This window comes from Giraffa tippelskirchi, chromosome 3 (assembly GCF_054371585.1).
Source record: "Giraffa tippelskirchi isolate mGirTip1 chromosome 3, T2T-mGirTip1v1.2.pri, whole genome shotgun sequence".
Classification (NCBI taxonomy): domain Eukaryota; kingdom Metazoa; phylum Chordata; class Mammalia; order Artiodactyla; family Giraffidae; genus Giraffa; species Giraffa tippelskirchi.
Window position 1 is genome coordinate 64,788,033 of NC_137277.1, and position 18,632 is coordinate 64,806,664.

At 39.6% G+C, this 18,632-nt stretch overlaps 1 protein-coding gene across 1 annotated transcript in view; it reads left to right on the forward strand.

Annotated features, from left to right (window-relative positions):
• Positions 1-18,632, forward strand: part of ARHGEF4 (Rho guanine nucleotide exchange factor 4) — a 265,787-nt gene that overhangs the window by 71,393 nt on the left and 175,762 nt on the right. The gene's annotated exons all lie outside the window — the stretch shown is intronic.

Consider the following 18,632-nt stretch of genomic DNA (forward strand, 5'->3'; position numbering starts at 1 on the left):
AGCTTGGGGTTTCTCTCAAGTCAGGCTGCCCTCTGAGGGAGGTAACAGCTTTTTAAAAATTCCAGAAAGAGTAGTCTTGGGACTGTGAAAGCAGATCTCCCTTTTCCAGTCCACTCCTGCACCCATTTGCCCTCTGCCCGTTGCTTCTTTAGACAAATAGATGTGATGTCTCTGCGTGCCCATCACTGTGCTTGTGAAAGGGCAAAAGCCTCAGCATTAGCCTCAAGCAGGGCCAAATGCAGCCTCCCACCCCCATGTGCCGCCTCTGGGCTCCTGGTGAGCCCAGCCCTTTAGTAAGCTGGCTGTGGTCTCCCTGTGGCAAGTGTCAGTCACGCTCTCTGAGCATGCACCTTTCCCCTGTGCTCAGGCTCTCCAGCCTTCGTGTATGTTCTCATTCACAAGCATATGTGGCCTTCTCTCTCCTCCTGTTAAGATTCAAAAGAGGAATAGGAACGAACATTTATTCAGCTTCTGCTTGGTGTCTGGTCCTTTCCTGGGCACTTGACAATCATCTCACTGTTTGCTAAACACATACAGGCTGTCTGGGTGTTTGCTGAGGCCCCCCGCAGCTGCTCCTCCCATAGACTACACTTCTGTGCACAGGGACAACCTGAAGGCCCTGTGTGCTATGACCAACAAGTCTGGTGTGCTCACTGCAGCCACCAGACTCTTCGTGGGCTGCTTAGGAGGAAACGAGCTGGGACAGGTGAGCATTCTCAGGGTATTCCTAATGCACTGAAATTAGACGTTTCGCATTCAAAAGTGAGGACTACCAGCTGAAATTACATCACTTTACTCAACATATGTCCTCATCTGTAAAGTGTTAAATATTAACTTTCAAAGATTTCCTATTGTTTTGCTTATTTTTAATTATTAGTAAAATTAAAAACAAAGCCAGTACAGATGTAGAAGAGAAAAGGTAACAATTTCCCTTTAAAGCCCCCAGTCACATTCCACAGAAGGAAATAGTGTCAGCAGTCTGATGTATGTTATCTACATTATCTCCACACATCAACAGGAAATAAGGGGGATGGCTCAGCTGGTAAAGAATCCGCCTGCAATGCTGGAGACCTGGGTTTGATCCCTGGGTTGTGAAGATCCCCTGGAGAAGGGAACAGCTACCCACTACAGTATTCTGGCCCAGAAAATTCCGTAGACTGTATAGTCCATGGGGTCACAAAGAGTCAGACATGATGAACATGAGCAACTTTCACTTTCACTTTGGGGAAAAGAGGGTTACATGGCTGGTCATACACAGATACTACCCTGTCACTTTCTTGTTTACTTTAATAAAACAGCAAATACAGACCTCCAGGGGTTTTATATACATTGTTCCCTAGTTGAAACTAGCATGCTATTTCATAGTATTGCTATACTGTATTTAGTTAATTATTTTTCTATTGATTAATATTGAGGTAAAATCAAGTAGTCAGCATAAAATCAAGTAGTCCAAAAAGATTTTTAGTACCTAAATAATATAATCATAAAACTGGTTTAGTAGTGCTACATATATTAATGTGTATATATGTACACAATGGAAAACAGCATTCCCTTCAAACTGTCCTTGTGTTTGTGGGAGGAGCAGGTGCGGGTGTGTATGTGTGTGTGTGCTGTGTGCTCAGTTATGTCTGACTCTGTGCGACCCCATGGACTGTAGCCCACAAAGCTCCACTGCCCATGAAATTCTCCAGGCAATAATATTGGCGTGGGTTGCCATTTCCTCCTCCAGGGGATTCTCCCAACCCAGGGATAAAACCCAAGTTTCTTGCATCTCCTCCACTGGAAGGTGGATTCTTTACCACTGTCCCACCCGGGAAGCCCTCAAGTGCAGGAAGCCTCAGCAAACACCCAGACAGCCTGCACGCTGTGATGGTAAAGTATGCAAGCAGGAGTCAGGCATGAAGTGGATGCTGGATAAATGTTTGTTCATATTCTTCTTTCTATTTCAAACCTCACAGGAGAAATGAGAACTCACATACTTGTGCGTCAGAACATGTGTTAATACCAGTACAAGAGAGTGGCAGATACATGTACATGGGAAGGAGAGGGGAGAAAAGCTCTGAAAAGTTTGCTGTCTCTAGCTGAAGCCCTGGGCAACCATGGGCAGAAACTGAACTTAGAGCTAGAGGTGAGGCTCCATCTAGTGGCTGCTCCTGGGAGAGCAGGCTGTAATTGCAGGAGAACTTTGCAAGGAAACCAGGGATGTTCCCATTCCTCATTCCACAGTGCTCTTAAGAAGCAAGAGTTCTTTTATTCCAAAACTACCACTGTTAAATTTTCTTCCAGATTTTATTCTGGAACCATATATTTAACATGGTCATGATCATGTCATCTATGTTATTGTTCAGTTGCTTGACTCTGCAACCCCATTGACTGCAGCACGCCAGGCTTCCCTGTCCTTCACCATCTCCTGGAGCTTGCTCAAACTCATGTCCATCAAGTCGATGATGCCATCCAGCCATCTCAAATCTCCATCACCTCCTTCTTCCCTCAATCTTTCCCAGAATCAGAGTCTTTTCCAAAGAGTCGGCTCTTCACATCAGGTGGCCAAAGTATTGGAGCTTCAGCTTCAACATCAGTCCTTCCAATGAATATTCAGGGTTGATTTCCTTCAGGATTGACTGGTTGGATCTCCTTGCAGTCCAAGGGACTCTCAACAGTCTTCTCCAACACCACAATTTGAAAGCATCGATTCTTCGGCAGTCAGCCTCCTTTATGGTCCAACCCTCATATCCATACATGACTACAGGAAAAACCATAGCTTTGACTGTATGGACCTTTGTCGGTAAAGTAATGCCTTTGCTTATTAATACACTTTCTAGATTTGTCATAACTTTTCTTCCATGTAATCTATAGAGGCTTTAACTTCCTGTGATTTCACATCCTGAAGTTTGTTCTTTAGAGCTCTTTTAATTTGAGATATGTAGCATCATACAGAAAAGCCTAGTGCATAAATGTGTAGACAATATATTGCTGTGAGACAAACATTGAGTAACCTCCACTTGAGTCAGAACACTACAGCCCTTTCTGGTCCAAGAGTCCTTCCTCCTAGCTGGCCATCAGCTCTGTGCCAACTTCTATGGTATTCACTTCCTTGCCTCATTATAGTTTTACCGCTTATCTTTGTGCCTCCAAACAATGTAGTTTATTTTTGCCTATTTTTGAACTTTATGTGCATACAACCTCATGTGTTCTTTTATTCCTTATCCATTTGGTTTACTCTAATTTTGTTAAGACTCATCCTTGTACTGTGCATCGAAAGTTCTTTCATTTTCATCATTAGGTACAATGACTTTGAATCAGCATTCCACAGTGTATGTATCAGTCAGCTGTTGCTGCCAGGAAACTTTGTGCCCAGGTGCCTACTGCATGAGCATATGCCTTTCTGCTGGATGTGCCTCCTAGGAGGGAAATGGCTGGGTCATTGGAGATGCTTATCTTCAGCTTTACTAGCTTTACTAGATACTGCCAGATATCATTCCAAAGTGATTGTGCCAGTTTACACTCACTCCATAAGAGTTTCCGTTTCCCCATAGTCTCATTATCATTTGCTTGATATTGTTAACCAATTTTAACCATTCTGCTAGGCAGGTAGAGGTAATCTGCTTTCCCCAATGTCTAAAGAGGGCTTCCCAGGTGACACAAATGGTAAAGAATCCATCTGCCAATGCAAGAGACGTAAGAGATGCAGGTTCCATTCCTGGGTCAGTAAGATCCCCTGGAGAAGGAAATGGAAAACCACTCAGTATTCTTCCTGGGAAATCTCACAGACAGAAGAGCCTGGCGGGCTACAGTCCATGGGGTCATGAAGAGGTGGACACGCCTGAGCGAATTCACTTTCACTTTTCACTTTCATGCATTGGAGAAGGAAATGGCAACCCACTCCAGTGTTCTTGTCTGGAGAATCCCAGGGGCGGGGGAGCCTGGTGGGCTGCCGTCTATGGGGTCGCACAGAGTCGAACACGACTGAAGCGACTTATCAGCAGCAGCTGCTTTGTAATATGCTGTCTAGGTTTGTAATAGCTTTTCTTCCAAGGAGCAAGCATCTTTTAATTTCATGGCTGCAGTCACCATCTGCAGTGATGTTGGAGCCCAAGAAAATAAAGTCTGTCACTCTTTCCATTGTTTCCCCAACCATAAGCCATGAAATGATGGGACCGGATGCCATGATCTTAGTTTTTTGAATGTTGAGTTTTAAGCCAGCTTTTTCACTCCCTTCTTTCACCTTCATCAAGAGGCTCTTTAGTTCCTCCTTGCTCTCTGCCATAAGGGTGGTGTCATCCGCATATCTGAGGTTATTGATATTTCTCCCGGCAGTCTTGATTTCAGCTTGATTTCATCCAATCTTGATTTCATCCAGCCCAGCATTTCGCATGATGTACTCTGCATATAAGTTAAGCAAACAGGGTAACAATATACAGCCTTGATGTACTCCTTTCCCAGTTCGGAATTAGTTCATTGTTCCATGTCTGGTTCTAACTGTTGCTTTTTGACCTGCATACAGATTTCTCAGGAGGCAGGTAAGGTGGTCTGGTAGTTCCATGTCTTTAAGAATTTTCCAGTTTGTTGTGATCCACACAGTCAAAGGCTTTATTTTAGCATAGTCACTGAAGCAAAAGTAGATGTTTTTCTGGAATTCTCTTGCTTTTACTATGATCCAGCAAATTCTGGATCTGGCAATTTGATCTCTGGTTCTTCTGTCTTTTCTAAATCTAGCTTGCACATCTGGAAGTTCTTGGTTCACATACTGTTGAAGCCATGCTTGGAGAATTTTGAGCATTACTTTGCTATCGTGTGAGATGAGTGCAATTGTGTGATAGTTTGAGCATTCTTTGGCATTGCCTTTTTTGGGATTGGAATGAAAAGTGATCTTTTCCAGTCCTGTGGCCACTGCTGAGTTTTCCAGATTTGCTGACATATTGAGTTAACAGCATCATCTTTTAGGATTTGAAATAGCTCAGCTGGAATTCCATCACCTCCACTAGCTTTGTTCATAGTGATGCTTCCTAAGGCTCACTTGACTTCATACTCCAGGATGTCTGGCTCTAGGTGAGTGATCACACCATCATGGTTGTCTGGGTCATTAAGATCTTTTTTGGATAGTTCTGTGTATTCTTGCCACCTCTTCTTAATATCTTCTACTTTCTGTTATGTCCATACCATTCCTGTCCTTTATTGAGCCCATCTTTGCATGAAGTGTTCCCATGGTATCTCTAATTTTCATGAAGAGATCTCTAGTCTTTCCTGTTTTATTGTTTTCCTCTTTCTTTGCATTCATCACTTAAGAAGGCCTTCTTATCTCTCCTTGCTTGCTATTCTTTGGAACTCTGAATTCAGATGGATATGTCTTTCCTTTTCTCCTTTGCCTTTCATTTCTCTTCTTTTCTCAGCCCTTTGTAAGGCCTCCTCAGACAACCATTTTGCTTTTTGCATTTCTTTTTCTTGGGGATACTTTTGATCACCACTTTCTGTACAGTGTCACAAACCTCCGTCTATAGTTCTTCAGTCATTCTGTCTACCAGAGTTAATCTTTTGAATCTATTTGTCACTTCCACTGTATAATCGTAAGGGATTTTATTTAGGTCATACCTGAATGGTCTAGTGGTTTTCCTTACTTTCTTCAATATACGTCTGAATTTTGCGATGAGGAGTTCATGATCTGAGTCACAGTCAGTTCCCAATCTTGTTTTTGCTGGCTGTATAGAGCTTCTATACACCCTTTAAGTGCTTTTTGATGATTTGGATATTCTCTTTGGGGATGTGTCTGACTTAATACCTTGTCCATTTGTCAATGAAGTTGTCTTTTACTTACTGATTGTCCATATTCTGGATACAATTGCTTTGTTGGTTAAATGTGCCATCAATAGGATTTCCCATTCCATGGCTTGTCTTTTTCCTTCTTTGGTGATATCTATTAATGAAGAGAAATTCTAAATTTCATTGTGTTCAAGAGTATCCATCTATTCTTTACCCCCAGGTCATGACTAGAATCCCCTAAATTACCTTTTTAAAACTTTCATGGACTTCCTGTTTACATTTAGGTCTCTGAGATGTCTACAGCTGACCTTTGTATTCCATTGGCCTTCTGTCCATTTTTGTGCCAGTTCAGGGTCTTTATTGCTGTAGATGTATATACTGTTGCTGTCCAGGTGACCACATCCTCTCACCGTGTTCTTCTTTAATTTGATAAATATTTACTGAACACCAGCTGTGGACTAGGCAATATTCTAGGCACTATGGATATAGTATTGAAGAGCGTATAAAAAGATCTCTGTCCTCAAAGGAAGGGTAGGAGGTGAGAGTGAGTAAATAATTGAGCAAGTAAGATTATTTCAGATATTGAAAAGACTGTTAACATTGAAATGTAATTAAGAAATTGAAAAGGTTAACGGGATGGGTCTCCCTTGGCTTAGAAGTTTGAAGTCTAACAGAGCCTTTCAGGTGGCCCTCTCAGGTCCAGTCCAACTTCTCATTGATGAAGAAGGATTTCCTTATCTACAGCTGCTGCTGCTGCTGCTAAGTCGCTTCAGTCGTGTCCAACTTTGTGCAACCCCATAGACGGCAGCCCACCAGGCTCCGCCGTCCCTGGGATTCTCCAGGCAAGAACACTGGAGTGGGTTGCCATTTCCTTCTCCAATGCATGAAAGTGAAAAGTGAAAGTGAAGTCGCTCAGTCGTGTCTGACTCTTCACGACCCCATGGACTGTAGCCTACCAGACTCCTCCGTCCATGGGATTTTCCAGGCAAGAGTACTGGAGTGTGCTGCCATTGCCTTCTCCACCTTAACTACAGACAGCCATGTAATTTAGCCCTCCACAGTGTCACCTTACACCTGGGGTATTCTAGCATATTTGTGTGTATGATGGAGAACAGGAGGAGGCAATCCTTGGGAGTAAAAAGGTGCTATTTGCATGTAGAGATTTTTAATTTCAGGTAGAGGGACAGAGAACTTATGATTCCAGGGAAAGCACATTTTAGCATCTTATTTATAATCTTATTTGTACATAGATGGGTTTGTGCTCCTGGATAAGGGTGCTTGGAAGGAGACCAAGATCAAGAGGGAGCAAGAAAAAAAATGACTGTGGGAGCATCAGCTTAATGAATGCTGAGTGGTTTACCTGACCTTCTGTCCTCTTCCCTGACTTGGGTAGCAAGGATCCACAGTGCTGCTTCTACTTAGAGATTTTAAGTGAGAGTGGGGGGAGTACAATGTGAACATTTTCTAACCTTGAAAAATCTTTTGTATTCTAAAATTTATATGGAGAGGCACAAGTCCTAAAATAGCTAAAATGGTTTTGTAAAAGTAATAAAGTGAGAGGAATCCATCTACCCGATATTATTAGGGCTACTTAATCAATTGTGGTATTGGGGTAGGGATAGACATATAGATCACAAGAAAAGAGCAGAGAACCCCAAAACAGATGCATACACATATACTCAACTGGTTTCTGATGCAAAAGCAATTTAGTGGAAGAACAGTAGTCTTTTCAACAAACAGGGTATTTGGACATCCATAAGGGAAAAAACTAAACTTAACCTCACACTTGATTCAAAACAATTCAAAATTAATTAATCACACATTTAAATGTAAAACATAACACTATAAGATTTTTAGGAGGAAATCTTTGAGATCTAGAAGATAATAAAGAGTTCTTAGTCACAATACCAAAGTTACATCCATAATGGAAAAAAATAATAAATTGGACTTCATCAAAATCAAAACCTTTTGCTGTACAAAGAAACACTCTGGTAGGAGGATGAAAAGCTAAACCACACATTGGGGAGACTTTATTTGCAAACCACATATCCAACAAAAGAGTAGTTCTAGAATATAAAATCTCAAAATTCAACAGGAAAAATAGAAACAATCCAACTAGAAAATGGACAAAAAACATTTAACCAGAGAGTATATACAGATGGCAAATGTGCACATGAAAAGACCATTAACCAAAAAAGAAATGCAAATTAAAAACACAATCAGAATGATTAAAATAAAAATATATCTGAAGAATATATTAGTCATTACCAGAGGTTGGAGGGGAGAAGCTGGGTGAGGTTATAAAAGGGCAACCCAAGGATTCTGAAGTGATGACTCTGTTCTGTATCTTGATGTGGTGGTGGATAGTTGAATCTACATATGTGATAAAACCACATAGAACTAAATATATAATACCACACACATGTATATGCACACAAGCACACATACAAATGACTGGAGGGAAACAGAGAATCTAAGTAAGATCTTTGGGTTGTATCAGTGTCTCATCCTGGTTGTGATACCATTGTGAGAATCTGAGTACAAAGTACATTGGATCTCTCTGTAGTATTTCTTACATCTGCATGAGTATCTACAATTATATCAAAATTAAAAGTTTAATTATGGAAAAATATTTATATAATTAGTTTAATGACTACATGGTATTCATTTGTATATATGCATCCAATTCTTAATCAGTTTTCTACTGTTTGGAACAGTTACATTGTTCACAACTTTTTAAGTAATGCCACAGTAAACATCCTTGTAAACAAGCTTTCTGTTCAGTTCAGTAGCTCAGTGGTGTTTGACTCTTTGTGACCCCATGGACTGCAGTACTCCAGGCTTCCCTGTCCATCACCAACTCATGGAGCTTACTCAAACTCCTATCCATTGAGTCAGTGATGCCATCCAACCATCTCATCCTCTGTCATCCCCTTCTCCTCCTGCCTTCAATCATTGCCAGCATCAGGGGTTTTTTTTCTTCATCTTTTTCCAGTTGCTTTAGGTGTAAGGTTAGGTTGTCTATTAGATGTTTTCCTTGTTTCTTGAGGTAGAATTGTGTTGCTATAAACTTCCCTCTTGGAACTGCTTTTGCTGCATTGCATAGGTTTTGAGTTGTCGTGTTTTCATTGTCATTTGTTTCTAGCAACTTTTGATTTCCCTTTTTTTTTCAGTAACCTGTTGGTTATTTAGAAACGTGTTGTTTAATCTCCATGTGTTTGTGTTTCTTACAGTTTTTTTTCTTGTAGTTGATACCTAGTCTCATAGCATTGTGGTCAGAGAAGATGGTTGATACAATTTCAATTTTCTTAAATTTACTGAGGTTTGATTTGTGACCCAAGATGTGGTCTATCTCGGAGAATATTCCATGTGCACTTGAGAAGAAAGTATATTCTTCTGCATTTGGATGGAATGTCGTGAAGATATCAGTGAGCTCCATCTCATCTAATGTATCATTTAAGACTTGTGTTTCCTTACTAATTTTCTGTTTTGATGATCTGTCCATTGGTTTGAGTAGGGTGTTAAAGTCTCCTACTATTATTGTGTTACTGTCAATTTCTCCTTTTATGTCTGTTAGTGTTTGTCTTATGTATTAAGGTGCTCCTATGTTGGGTGCATAGATATTTACAATTGTTATGTCTTCCTCTTGGATTGATCCCTTGATCATTATGTAGTGTCCTTCCTTATCTCTTGTAATCTTCTTTATTTTAAGGTCTATTTTGTCTGATATAAGGATTGCTACCCCAGCTTTCTTTTGCTTCCCATTTGCATGGAATATATTTTTCCATCCTCTCACTTTTTCAGTCTATATGTGTCTTGAAGCCTGAAGTGGGTTTCTTGTAGACAGCATATATATGGGGCTTGTTTTTGTATCCATCCATCCAGTCTGTGTCTTTTGGTTGGAACATTTAATCCATTTACATTTAGAATAATTATTGATAGATATGTTCCTATTGCCATTTTCTAATTGTTTGGAGTTGATTTTGTAGATCTTTTTTCTTCTGTTGTATTTCTTGACTATATAAGTCCCTTTAACATTTGTTGTAAAGCTGGTTTGGTGGTACTGAATTCTCTTAACTTTTGCTTATCTGAAAAGCTCTTTATTTCTCCATCAATTTTGCATGAGATCCATGCTGGGTACAATAATCTTGGTTGCAGATTTTTCCCTTTCAGTACTTTAAATATATCCTGCCTTTCCCTTCTGGCCTGCAGAGTTTCTGCTGAAAGATCAGCTGTTAAGCATATGGGGTTTCCCTTGTATGGTACTTGTTGCTTCTCCCTTGCCGCTTTTAATATTCTTTCTTTGTGTTTAGTTTTTGTTAGTTTGATTAGTACGTGTCTTGGCGTGTTTCTCCTTGGGTTTATCCTGTATGGGACTCTTTATGCCTCTTGGACTTGATTGGCTATTTCCTTTTCCATGTTGGGGAAATTTTCAACTATAACCTCTTCAAAAATTTTCTCATACCCTTTCTTTTCCTCTTCTTCTGGGACCCCTATAATTCGAATGTTGGTGCATTTGATATGGTCCCAGAGGTCTCTGAGAGTGTCCTCAGCTCTTTTCATTCTTTTTACTTTATTCTGCTCTTCAAAAGTTATTTCCACCATTTTATCTTCCAGCTGACTGATTCGTTCTTCTGCTTCAGATATTCTGCTATTAATTCCTTCTAGAGTATTTTTAATTTCAGTAATTGTGTTGTTTGTTTCTGTATGCTTATTCTTTAATTCTTCCATGTGTTTGTTAATTGATTCTTGCATTTTCTCTATTTTGTTTTCAAGGGTTTTGATCATCTTTATTATCATTATTCTGAATTCTTCTTCAAGTAATTTTTCTATTTCCTCTTCATTTATTTGGACTTCTGCGTTTCTAGTTTGTTCCTTCATTTGTGCAGTATTTCTCTGCCTTCTTTTTTTTTTTTTTTTAAGTTATTGTGTTTGAGGTCACCTTTTCCCAGGCTTCAAGGAAAGTTGAATTCTTTCCTTGAAGAAGGTTGAATTCTTTCTTCCTTTTGATTTCTGCCTTCCTAAGGTTGGTCCAGTGGTTTGTGTGAGCTTTGCATACAGTGAGATTTGTGCTGAATTTTTGTTTGTTTTTCCTCTAATAGGCAAGGCTGAGCGAGGTGGTACTCCTGTCTGATGATGATTGGGTTTGTATTTCTGTTTTGTTTGTTGTTTAGATGAGGCGTCCTGCACAGGGTGCCATTGGTGGTTGGGTGATGCCTAGTCTTGTATTCAGGTGGTTTCCTTTGTGTGAGTTCTCACTATTTGATACTCCCTAGGGTTAATTCTCTGGTAGTCTATGGTCTTGGAGTCAGTGCTCCCACTCAAAGGCTCAGGGTTTGATCTCTTGTTCATGCTGTGGGGACTGCAGCAAGGGACCAGACATGTCACAATGTGAGGCAGCTCTTAAAGATTCTCCTTGCTCTTGTTGACCTCACTTCCCGAAGCAGACAGCTGCACTGGTGGCAGCAGCCGAGCCATTAAGAATGCACAGCTGTATTGTAAACAAGCCAGAGGTCCAGTTCCCATCCTCATCCACCCCATGCAGTCCCTACCCCTTCCTCATTCCTCAATAATAATTTTTTTAAAAGCCCTGTAATCGTACACTTTTGTGGTAGTCATCCTAACATTTCGGTGGCCATCATTTTGTTCTTCCTTTAATACAAACACGCTCTAACAAAGCCACAAATACAATTTGATATAAACAGGATCTGATTTGTGTTGTGTTATCACAGATGCTCTCCCTGCTGTCCCACCTCAGCATCACTGCACAGTGGCCTCCATTAACATGAGCCTACAAGCTAGTGAATTGCATTCTATATTTTCTCCAAGGTATTATAATCACAAACAGATGCATACATGTTTGTACATGCATACACACCTATACAAACACCTTAGATGCCTTTCCTGTGTCTTATGTTTGCCACCTAATAACATTCACATTCATGGAAATTTCTCCACAGTACTTGTAATTCTAAGTGATAGCTGCATAATATTCCATGGTATAATCTCACTTTCCCTGGTGGCTCAGACAGTAAAGCGTCTGTCTGCAATGCTGGAGACCTGAGTTCAATCCCTGGTCAGAAAGATCCCCTGGAGAAGGAAATGGCAATCCACTCCAGTATTCTTGCCTGGAAAATCCCATGGACAGCGAAACCTGGTAGGCTACCATCAATGGGGTCGCAAAGAGTCACACAAGAATGAGCAACTTTACTATTCCATGGTATAAGTGTATTACTTTCACCTGTGGATAATGAAACACTTTGTTTCCAATTACTGGTAGCTACAAATACTGATTTAGAAAACCCCATTTTATATATAACCATACAGATTGATACATTTTAGTAAACAGAAGTTTAGTAGTGGGATTGCTGATGATTATAAGAATTTTAATAGATTCCAGATTGCCTTCCAAAAAGGCTACAATATTTTTGGTAGCTTTTTATATTTCTCCTAATCTCCATGAATAATGAGCATTATAATCTTATAATTCTTGGTTTTGGTTTGATATTGTTGCTGATGTTTTATATTCTTATTTTGATTCAGTTTTGTTAATACATTTAACTACAATTGCTTTTTCTTACTCCCTCTTGCTCTTTTTTACACTTTCATTTTTAAATATTTATAGATCGCAGGAAGCTGAAATTTAATACAGAGAAGTTCAGTGTTCCCTTTACACAGTTCCCCAAAAGTAATATGCTATATCACTATAGAACAACATCAAAGCCAGGAACTGACACTGAAAGAACAAGTGTGTGTATATACCTCTGTACCATTTTATCACATGTATAGATTCATGTGACAACTACCATCAGCCATATACTATTTCACCAGCCTCAGACTGCACTCCTTTGCAGTCAAAACTTCCCTCCCTTTCCATAACCACTTTCAACCACTAATCTGATCTCCATTCTATGATTTTGCCATTTCAAAGATATTACCATCTGAGATTTGCTGTTTTCACTCAGCATAAATCCAGTGATTTCTGTTGAGTTGTGTGTATCCATTCCTTTTTACTGCTGATTATTATTCCATTGAATGACTTTACCATATTTTCCATGATCAATTACCTATTGAAGGACATTTGGGTCCTTTCCAGCTTGAGGCTGTCACAAATAAATCTCCCATGAAGATTTTTGAAGAGGTGTTTTTGTAGGCAAAGGTTTTCATTCCTCTGGGATAAATGCCCCATCAGTGTGACTGCTGAGTTGCATGATATGCATATGTTTGGTTTTTTTTTTAAGTGTCAATTTTTTTCCAGCATTGCTGTACCATTTTACATTCCCACTATCCATATGCGAGAGACCTAGTTTTCTGCATCCTTGCCAACATTTGAAGTTTTTAATGTTTTTCACTTTACCTGTACTAATAATTTCATCTCTGGTTCCTCTGCCTTTTCTAAAACCAGCTTCAACTTCTGGAAGTTCACGGTTCACGTATTGCTGAAGCCTGGCTTGGAGAACTTTGAGCATTACTTTACTAGCATGTGAGATGAGTGCAATTGTGCGGTAGTTTGAGCATTCTTTGGCATTGCCTTTCTTTGAGATTGGAACGAAAACTGACCTTTTCCAGTCCTGTGGCCACTGCTGAGTTTTCCAAATTTGCTGGCATATCGAGTGCAGCACTTTCACAGCATCACCTTTGAGGATTTGAAATAGCTCAACTGGAATTCTATCACCTCCACTAGCTTTGTTCGAAGTGATGCTTTCTAAGGCCCACTTGACTTCACATTCCAGGATGTCTGGCTCTAGGTGAGTGATCACACCATCGTGATTATCTGGGTCCTGAAGATCTTTTTTGTACAGTTCTTCTGTGTATTCTTGCCACCTCTTCTTCATATCTTCTGCTTCTGTTAGATCCATACCATTTCTGTCCTTTATCGAGCCTATCTTTGCATGAAATGTTCCTTTGGTATCTCTAATTTTCTTGAAGAGATCTCTAGTCTTTCCCAATCTGTTGTTTTCCTCTATTTCTTTGCACTGATCGCTGAGGAAGGCTTTCTTATGTCTCCTTGCTATTCTTTGGAACTCTGCATTGAGATCCTTTTCTCCTTTGCTTTTCGCTTCTCTTCTCTTCCCAGCTATCTGCAAGGCCTCCTCAGACAGCCATTTTGCTTTTTTGCATTTCTTTTCCATGGGGATTTTCTTGATCCCTGTCTCCTGTACAATGTCACGAACCTCTGTCCATAGTTCATCAGGCACTCTGTCTATCAGGTCTAGTCCCTTAAATCTATTTGTCACTTCCACTGTATACTCATAAGGGATTTGATCTAGGTCATACCTGAATGGTCTAGTGGTTCATCGAAAAAGCAAGAGAGTTCCAGAAAAACATCTGTTTCTGCTTTATTGACTATGCCAAAGCCTTTGACTGTGTGGATCACAATAAACTGTTGAAAATTCTGAAAGAGATGGGAATACCAGACCATCTGACCTGTCTCTTGAGAAACCTGTATGCAGGTCAGGAAGCAACAGTTAGAACTGGACATGGAACAACAGACTGGTTCCAAATAGGAAAAGGAGTACGTCAAGGCTGTATATTGTCACCCTGCTTATTTAACTTATATGCAGAGTACATCATGAGAAACGCTGGGCTGGAAGAAACACAAGCTGGAATCAAGATTGCCGGGAGAAATATCAATAACCTCAGATATGCAGATGACACCACCCTTATGGCAGAAAGTGAAGAAGAACTAAAGAGCCTCTTGATGAAGGTGAAGGAAGAGAGTGGAAAAAGTTGGCTTAAAGCTCAATGTTCAGAAAACTAAGATCATGGCATCTGGTCCCATCACTCCATGGGAAATAGATGGGGAAACAGTGGAAACAGTGTCAGACTTTCCTTTTTTGGGCTCCAGAATTACTGCTGATGGTGACTGCAGCCATGAAATTAAAAGATGCTTACTCCTTGGAAGGAAGGTTATGGCCAACCTAGATAGCATATTTAAAAGCAGAGACATTACTTTGCCAACAAAAGTCCGTCTAGTCAAGGCTATGTTTTTTCCAGTGGTCATGTATGGGTGTGAGAGTTGGACGGTGAAGAAAGCTGAGCGCCGCAGAATTGATGCTTTTGAACTGTGGTGTTGGAGAAGACTCTTGAGAGTCCCTTGGACTGCAAGGAGATCCAATCAATCCATCCTAAAAGAGATCAATCCTGGGTGTTCATTGGAAGGTCTGATGTTGAAGCTGAAACTCCAATACTTTGGCCACCTCATGCGAAGGGTTGACTCATTGGAAAAGACCCTAATGCTGGGTAGGATTGGGGGCGGGAGGAGAAGGGGATGACAGAGGATGAGATGGTTGGATGGCATAACCGACTCGATGGACATGGGTTTGGGTAGACTCCGGGAGTTGGTGGTGGACAGAGAGGCCTGGCGTGCTGCAATTCATGGGGTCGCAAAGAGTCGGACATGACTGAGCGACTGAACTGAACTGAACTAAACTGTACTAATAAGCATGTAGTGATCCCATGATTCTGACATACATTCCATGAGGGCTAGTGATGTTGAACTTTTCTCATGTGCTTATTCACTGTCTTAGCTCAGGCTGCTATAACAAGATACCATAGACTCCAACTTAAAAAAATGACAGAAATTTATTTCTCACAGTCCTGGAGGCCAGGAAATCCAAGATTGAGGTGTTAGCAGATTCAGTGTCTGGTGAGAGCTCTCTTCCTAGAAGGCCTCTTTTCACTGTAACATCACGGGCAGGAGGAAGGGAGCTCTCTGAGACTTCATCTATTAGGGCACTAATCCCATTCAAGAGAGCTCTGCCTTCATGGCCAAATTACCTCCAAAGGCCCTATATGGCTTATACCGCCACCTTAGGAGGTTAGGATTTCAACATATTAATTTTGGGGGACACAAATAATCAGTCTATAGAATTTGCCATATCTATGTATCTTCTTAGGTGAAATGTCTCTCCATATTTTTGCTCATTCTCTAATTGAATTGATTTTTACAGTGGAGTTTTGGGAGTTCTTTTTATGACATATATTGGACTTACAATCTGTGTAAGTTTAAGGTGTACAACATGTTGGTTTGATAGAATTATATATTATAGACTGCATTTTATATTGCAATATGATTACCACTGTTAACTAGCATCTCTATCATGTCACCTAATTTTCATTTCTTTTTTGTTGTGATAACATTTAAGATCTAATCCCTTAGGAACTTTGCAGTTTATAATACAGTATTGCTGACTACAATCACTATGCTGTGTATTAGATCTCCAGGACTTGTTCATCTTCTAGTTGCAAGTTTATACACTTACACAAAATCTCCAAAATTACCCTGCCCCTCAGCCCCTGGTAACCACTATTCTACTCTCTAATTCTACAAATTTAGCTTTTTAGATTTGACATATGAATGATATCATACAGTGTTTGTCTTTCTCTATCTTATTTATCTCAACATATTGCACTCAAGGTCCATCTGTGTTGTTGGAAATGGCAGGATGTCCTTTAACTGAAATATATACCACATCTTCTTCATCCGATCATTCATTGAGGGATGCCTAAATAAGCTATTATGAATAATGCTGTCTTGAATATGGGAGTGCAGACAACTCATTGATATCCTGTTAACATTCCCTTTGGCTATATACCCAGAAATGGGATTGATGAATCTTGGGGTAGTTTTACTTTTAATTCTGTAAGCAACCTCTATACTATATTTCATAATAGCTGAACAAATTTACATTTCCATCAGTAGTGCACAAAGATTCCCTTTTTTTCACATCCTCACCAATACTTATCTCTTATCTTCCTGATAAGAGCTATTCTAATAGGTGTGAGGTTATGTCTCATTGTGGTTTTTATTTATATTTCCCTGATGATTAGTAATGTTGAGCATCTTTTCATGTACCTGTTGTCCACTTGTATGTCTTCTTTGGAAAAAAATATGAATTCGGTTTCTTTGCCCATTTTTCAATTAAATTGGTTCTTTTGTTACTGAGTTGTATGAGTTCTTTATATATTTTGGATATTAATGTCTTTTCCAATATATGGTTTGCAAATACTTTCTACTATTTTGTAGATTGCCTTTTCATTTAGTTGATTGGGTTTTTTATTTGTTTTTGCTATGAAAAGCTTTTTAATTTGATGTAGCCCACTTGCTGACTTTTACTTTTGTTGCTTATCGTTTTGGTGTGATTTCCAAAAATCATTGCCAAGACCAATGTCAAGGAGCTGCTTCCCTTTTTTTCTAGAGGCTTTACTGTATTCAGTCTTATGTTTATGTGCTTAATTCATTTCAAGTTAATTTTGTGAGTAGTGTAAGATGGAGTCCAATTTCATTTTTCTGCATGTGGTTATTTAGATAAATTTCTTTGTTGAAGTGTATCAGGGTAATGCTGGTCTTGTAAAGTGAATTTATAAGTGTTCTCTCTTCAATTTTTTGAAAATTTTAAGAAGAATTTGCATTAGTTCTTCTTTAAATGTTTGGTTGAATTCACCAACTCAATGGACATGAGTTTGAGCAAACTCCAGGAGTAAGTAATGGACAAGAAAGCTTGGCTTGCTGAAGTCCATGGGGTCACAAAGAGTCAGACACAACTGAGCCACTGAACTAAACAGAGAATTCACTGCTGAGACCATCTGGTTCTGAGCTCTTTTATGTTGGGAAATACACGATTTGGTCTGCTGAGATTTTCTATTTCTTCATGATTCAGTCTTTGTGGGTTGTATGATTCTAGGAATTTACCCATTTTCTCTAGGTATATTCAACTCAGCTGCATATAGCTGTCAATAGTAGTCTCTGATGATCCTTTTTATTTCTATGGTATCTCCTGTAATGTCAACTCTTTCATTTCTGATTTTACTTGAGCCTTTGCTCTTTTTATCCTAGTTAGTCAAGCTAAAGGATTGTCAATTTTGTTTATCTTTTCTAAAAATCAACACTTAGTCTCCTTATCTTTTCTGTTGTTTTTCTGGTCTCCATTTCATTTGTTTCTGCTCTGATCTTTGTTGTTTCTTTCCTTCTGATAACTCAGGCTCAATTTGTTGTTGTTCTTTTTCTGGTTCCTTGAAATATGAAATTAAGTTGCTTAATTGAGATTTTTTTCTTATTGTAGGCATTTATAATTGTAAATTTCCCTCTAAGAACTGCTCTTGCTGACCCCCCTAAGTTTTGGAGTATTATGTTTCCATTTTCATTTCATTCACTATATTTTTACTTCATTTTTTTTAAAACTTTTTTTTAAATAAATTTATTTATTTTAGTTGGGGGCTAATTACTTTACAATATTGTAATAGTTTTTGCCATACATTGACATGAATCAGCCATGGGTTTACATGTGTTCCCCTTCCTGGACCCCCCACCCACCTCCCTCCCCATCCCATCCCTCTGGGTCATTCCATTGTCCCGGCCCTGAGCCCTTGTCTCATGCATCGAACATGGAATGGTGTTCTGTTTCACATATGATAATATACATGTTTCAATGCTATTCTCCCAGAAGGTCCCACCCTCACCTTCTCCCTCAGAGTCCATAAAATTGTTCTATGCATCTGTGTCTCTTATTCTGTCTCGCATATAGGGTTATCGTTACCATCTTTCAAATTCCATATATATGCATTAGTATACTGTATTGTTGTTTTTCTTTCTGGCTTACTTCACTCTGTATAATGGGCTCCAGTTTCATCCATCTCAGTAGAACCGATTCAAATGTATTTTTTTTAATGGCTGAGTAATATTCCATTGTGTATATGTACCACAGCTTCCTTATTCATTCGTCTGCTGATGGACATCTAGGTTGCTTCCATGTCCTGGCTATTGTAAACAGTGCTGCGATGAACATTGGGGTACATGCGTCTCTTTCAATTCTGGTTTCCTCGGTGTGTATGCCCAGCAGTGGGATTGCTGGGTCATATGGCAGTTCTATTTC